Source organism: Pangasianodon hypophthalmus, chromosome 12 (genome assembly GCF_027358585.1).
Source record: "Pangasianodon hypophthalmus isolate fPanHyp1 chromosome 12, fPanHyp1.pri, whole genome shotgun sequence".
Lineage (NCBI taxonomy): Eukaryota > Metazoa > Chordata > Actinopteri > Siluriformes > Pangasiidae > Pangasianodon > Pangasianodon hypophthalmus.
The window spans coordinates 21,535,055-21,541,450 of record NC_069721.1 but is presented as its reverse complement, the minus strand read 5'-3'; the positions used below and the strand labels follow the sequence as shown (position 1 = coordinate 21,541,450).

At 42.0% G+C, this 6,396-nt stretch overlaps 2 non-coding genes across 2 annotated transcripts; both read left to right on the top strand.

Moving 5' to 3' along the window:
* Positions 1–3,213: 3,213 nt before the first annotated feature.
* Positions 3,214–3,284, top strand: trnag-ccc (transfer RNA glycine (anticodon CCC)). The gene has a single exon. It is a non-coding gene; the product is annotated as a tRNA-Gly (tRNA).
* A 1,752-nt stretch (positions 3,285–5,036) lies between these two features.
* trnag-ccc (transfer RNA glycine (anticodon CCC)) lies at positions 5,037–5,107 on the top strand. The gene has a single exon. It is a non-coding gene; the product is annotated as a tRNA-Gly (tRNA).
* The last annotated feature ends 1,289 nt before the right edge of the window (positions 5,108–6,396 follow it).

The window sequence follows — 6,396 nt, the reverse complement described above, 5'->3', positions numbered from 1 at the left end:
TACTTACATACTTCATGTTATGCACAAGTTTTATCACTTACATGATTCACATTCACATGTTTTCACAGATGCAACTTCAGGGCATAACATGTTGAAATACGCCACATTGACATATCACATGATCATATATTATTCACAATGTCACATGTCTTTGCATGCAAAAGCACATGTAGAATGTATGTTATTTTTCAGTAAGATACAGGTCAGCCTTAAGGAATTAGAGAGTGCAAAGAGGAAGCACAGAAAACTCCAAAAAAAAAAAAACAGAGCTCAGATGATGTTTGCACAGAGAAAAATTAAAGCCAGTGACACGTTGGCAAAAAAGTGAGTGAAATAAACAGGAATGTCTTATTTAAAATCTTGGTATCAGCTGTCTAGTCACCATTGTCCTACAGAGTGTAGATGTATTTCCCCTTGACAGTTCAAACTTAACCCTGTACAGGGTTCAAGCTCTGCCCTCATACACTACACATTACTACACAGGGGTCGAGCTCTGCCCTCGTACACTACACATTACTACACAGGGGTCGAGCTCTGCCCTCGTACACTACACATTACTACACAGGGGTCGAGCTCTGCCCTCGTACACTACACATTACTACACAGGGGTCGAGCTCTGCCCTCGTACACTACACACTACTACACAGGGGTCAAGCTCTGACCTCGTACACTACACATTATTATACAGGAGTCAAGCTCTGCCCTCGTACACTACACATTATTATACAGGAGTCAAGCTCTGCCCTCGTACACTACACATTATTATACAGGAGTCAAGCTCTGCCCTCGTACACTACACATTATTATACAGGGGTCAAGCTCTGACCTCGTACACTACACATTATTATACAGGAGTCAAGCTCTGCCCTCGTACACTACACATTACTACACAGGGGTCGAGCTCTGCCCTCGTACACTACACATTACTACACAGGGGTCGAGCTCTGCCCTCGTACACTACACACTACTACACAGGGGTCAAGCTCTGACCTCGTACACTACACATTATTATACAGGAGTCAAGCTCTGCCCTCGTACACTACACATTATTATACAGGAGTCAAGCTCTGCCCTCGTACACTACACATTATTATACAGGGGTCAAGCTCTGACCTCGTACACTACACATTATTATACAGGAGTCAAGCTCTGCCCTCGTACACTACACATTACTACACAGGGGTCAAGCTCTGCCCTCATACACTACGCATTTTCTACACAGGGGTCAAGCTCTGCCCTCGTACATTACACATTACTACACAGGGGTCAAGCTCTGCCCTCATACACTACACATTACTACACAGGGGTCAAGCTCTGCCCTCGTACACTACACATTTACTACGCAGGGGTCGAGCTCTGCCCTCGTACACTACACATTACTACACAGGGTTCAAGCTCTGCCCTCGTACACTACACATTTACTACACAGGGGTCAAGCTCTGCCCTCATACACTACACATTTACTACACAGGGGTCGAGCTCTGCCCTCGTACACTACACATTATTATACAGGGGTCAAGCTCTGCCCTTGTACACTACATATTTACTACACAGGGGTCAAGCTCTGCCCTCATACACTACACATTACTACACAGGGGTCAAGCTCTGCCCTCGTACACTACACATTACTACACAGGGGTCAAGCTCTGCCCTCGTACACTACACATTTACTACACAGGGGTCAAGCTCTGACCTCGTACACTACACATTTACTACACAGGGGTCAAGCTCTGCCCTCGTACACTACACATTTACTACACAGGGGTCAAGCTCTGCCCTCGTACACTACATATTTACTACACAGGGGTCGAGCTCTGCCCTCGTACACTACATATTTACTACACAGGGGTCAAGCTCTGCCCTCATACACTACACATTACTACACAGGGGTCAAGCTCTGCCCTCGTACACTACACATTACTACACAGGGGTCAAGCTCTGCCCTCGTACACTACACATTTACTACACAGGGGTCAAGCTCTGCCCTCGTACACTACACATTTACTACACAGGGGTCAAGCTCTGCCCTCGTACACTACACATTACTACACAGGGGTCGAGCTCTGCCCTCGTACACTACACATTTACTACACAGGGGTCAAGCTCTGCCCTCGTACACTACATATTTACTACACAGGGGTCGAGCTCTGCCCTCGTACACCACACATTTACTACACAGGGGTCAAGCTCTGCCCTCATACACTACACATTACTACACAGGGGTCAAGCTCTGCCCTCGTACACTACACATTACTACACAGGGGTCAAGCTCTGCCCTCGTACACTACACATTACTACACAGGGGTCAAGCTCTGCCCTCATACACTACACATTACTACACAGGGGACAAGCTCTGCCCTCGTACACTACACATTACTACACAGGGGACAAACTCTGCCCTCGTACACTACACATTACTACACACTACACATTTACTACACAGGGGTCAAGTTCTGCCCTCGTACACTACACATTACTACACAGGGGTCAAGCTCTGCCCTCGTACACTACACATTACTACACAGGGGTCAAGCTCTGCCCTCGTACACTACACATTACTACACACTACACATTTACTACACAGGGGTCAAGTTCTGCCCTCGTACACTACATATTTACTACACAGGGGTCAAGCTCTGCCCTCATACACTACACATTACTACACAGGGGACAAGCTCTGCCCTCGTACACTACACATTACTACACACTACACATTTACTACACAGGGGTCAAGCTCTGCCCTCGTACACTACATATTTACTACACAGGGGTCAAGCTCTGCCCTCATACACTACACATTACTACACAGGGGACAAGCTCTGCCCTCGTACACTACACATTACTACACAGGGGACAAGCTCTGCCCTCGTACACTACACATTACTACACACTACACATTTACTACAGAGGCGACAAGCTCGAGCTCTGCCCTCGTACACTACACATTACTACACACTACACATTTACTACAGAGGTGACAAGCTCTGCCCTCGTACACTACATATTTACTACACAGGGGTCAAGCTCTGCCCTCGTACACTACATATTTACTACACAGGGGTCGAGCTCTGACCTCATACACTACACACTACTACACAGGGGTCGAGCTCTGACCTCATACACTACACACTACTACACAGGGGACAAACTCTGACCTTGTACACTACACATTACTACATGGGGACGAACACCCAGGGACAGATCCACTTTATGGCGCCGCTGGTGTAGTGGTATCATGCAAGATTCCCATTCTTGCGACCTGGGTTCGATTCCCGGGCGGTGCATGTGTTTGTGGGCAGTAGTTGAGGCTCTGGGTTACTGAGTGGGAGGTTGGGGGCTCATTGCCCAGCCGTCTCTTTTGGGGCCTGGAGCAAGATCCTTAACCCTTTCTGCTCCAGGGGTGCATGTTTCATGGCTGACCCCAGCTTCCAAACAAGCTGGGATATGTGAAGAAAAGAATTTCACTGTGCTGTAATGTATATGTGACAAATAAAGGCATCTGCTTCTACACTATGCATTACTACACAGGGTTTGAGCTCTTCCCTCGGTCACTACACCCTACTACAGCTCCTACAAGTGTATTAAGTCAATTATAGAAGGATTCTCCAATGTCAGTGCTTTGTAACAGTCACAAGTAAAGCTGTAACATTCCTTTAATATTTTCCAACATGGAAAAATCTTCAGGAAAGAAGATGTCATGGTTTTTCTGTAACATTATGAATTTTTAAAGTGAGGGATTGACTGTTTATAGGTGTTATAACATAACTGTTAATAGGATCTAACTTCTCGTGGACGTTCCACTACATTAAATGGATAAAAAGTATGACGTGTTGCTCTTTAATTAAAAAAAATGTAATTGCTACCAAATTGCTGTGGTATACAAGGAATAAAATGCTTTGGAAAATGCTCAGCTTCAGGGTGGTAACAGTAACTTTGCTTTGTGTCAGGACTCCATTATTGATTAGTATCCTATAACTGCACAGCCCATAGTGTTTTATCCCATAATAATATAATCACTAGTTATTTATTTAATATTAGTGCTGCTTAACACTATATTAAACATCATTTTATTGTACTGCATTGCTCCAGGGCTCTACACCTAGGAATTTCACACACCTTTTTACACTTTTGATTTCTGTATAAATAATGTCGACTGTGGCATGAGATCAAATCTAATTTACTCAGATGTGTATGTCCATAGATGCCATGTCCTATAAGTTAGTGTAGCTGAACATACTAGCTCATTTACACAGGATGAATTCACAGAACTATTTGAAATGCCTAATTATTTGGTTATTTGAAGAAGCCAGAGTGTTTTCAAATAGATCTTAATGGCTAAATAGTACATAATAAAGCATGGGTGCTCAATGAAAACACAGCTCCCTGACTCTGGTCCTGGAGAACCCCATGTCCTGAACATTTTAGTGTTTTTACTGCTCTCAACTCACTTGCTTCAACTATTCAGCTAATTAACAGCCATTTTCTGAGTAGAAGTCTGTGTGTGTGTGTGTGTGTGTGTATGTTTATATATGCATGCATGCATACATGCATGACAAATAGTTCTCCAGGACCAAAGTTAGTATTTCTGTGCACTGGGGTGTTTAGCATCAAGTCTCAGCAGCTTCCTTCATGCGGCTTTGAGCTGCAGCGACATCATGCGGCCACACCAGGGAACTGCACATTTCATTTTAAACAGAGACGCAGCCTGTCGCTTAAAACAGCAACTTTTAGAGCTTTCTCGTTAACCAGCAAGCTAACTAGGATAAATTTAGTCAACTCACCTTAAAGCTCAGTGTTGTAAAACCTCAGTATTATTAGTTTGCGTTATACTAAAATGAAAGAAGTGATAAAATTCTGCGTTAAGCAAGTCAAAGTGCTTTTCTTCACAGCAGGAAATGAAATGTGTGGCTTTAGTGGTCAACCTGTAAGAAAACAAAATAAAAGGAAGAAAACAAAAGAAAGTAATTGGAACCATTTAAACTTACAACACGGATTCACTTGCGCTTTTAAGTTGTTTTGTGAGCCTTTAATGCAGAGCGCCGCTGGTGTAGTGGTATCATGCAAGATTCCCATTCTTGCGACCCGGGTTCGATTCCCGGGCGGCGCACATGCTTTTCTCACAAACGACAACCATCAGGAATGCTGGAAAAAATGTTCTCTTAAATATCTCTCCTTAGTAGCTTTTTATGCATGTATACAACACTGATTCCACCATAGCAATTCCTCAATTAACAAAAACAATTCATTAAACTGAATCTATGTAGAATCATAAGGAGATCAAGTGAATTGTTCAGAAGTTGTACCACTGCACAACTGAATTCTTCATTCTGATTAGTCAAAAGGTGTTGATTAATTTTAATTTTCTGTATCAGCAGCACTGACAGTATTTACAGCAGCAAGGTTTATATCAATGTGATCGTTCTAATACATGATCATTTCAGCATTATCAGTTTACACATGGACTTGAAGGCGGATGCTCCACATAAACTGATTAAAAAGTGTGCTTAATTGTTGATGATGTTTTCTGTGAGGAGATGTTTATTTAAATGTTTAGTTTTGGAAGGAGTCTCCAGTGTCAGTGCTTTATAACAGTCAGAGGTAAATCTGTAGGACAGAGGACAGATGAGTTTAAGGTTTCTGTGTAACAGGCTGCATTTTTTTTGTCTTATTAACTTCAAGATAGAAAAACAGAGAGGCTGGTGAGGGAACAACTGCTATGACAAATAGCTGCTATAACATAAGTGGTAATAGGAACTAAGCTGTTTGACAGACATTCAACAATGTAACTATAAACGGATAAAACATATGATGAGTTCTTCATTAATAAAGAAAGACATTTTGAAAGAAAATGCATTGGCAAATTGCTGTGGTATAAGAGGAATAAAACACTTTGGGACTTACTGTTATAAGAAAAAATGACCCTTTTCTTTCCCTATAACAACAATATTATGAATTGGCCTGAAACCATTTGGTCTTCACACAATGCAGATACTCAACAATATAACTAGACAGATCAATTAATTAAGTGTTAAGCACATTCATGTCAGTATACTTCACATGTCATAACTTTACCTGTTTACAGTCAATCTGTAAATGATGCATAATATAGGAAGTAATATTCATCTTAAAATTATATACTGATACTGATTATGTACTGCTTCGGTCACTACTGCTTTAATGTTGTGCATTTTTAAGCATAATGTGATGTCTTCTGTACTGTGCTGTAGATATGTACTTTTTCTGAATCATTTATATCAAGCAAAAGCTTTCTCCAAGGAATTTCAAATCGCATGTAATTATTTGTAATCCATGCAGACTTACAGTTGTATGCAAAGGTTTGGGCACCCCTCACCAAATTATATTTTTAAAGTGAAAAGAAGTACACACTTGGAATTT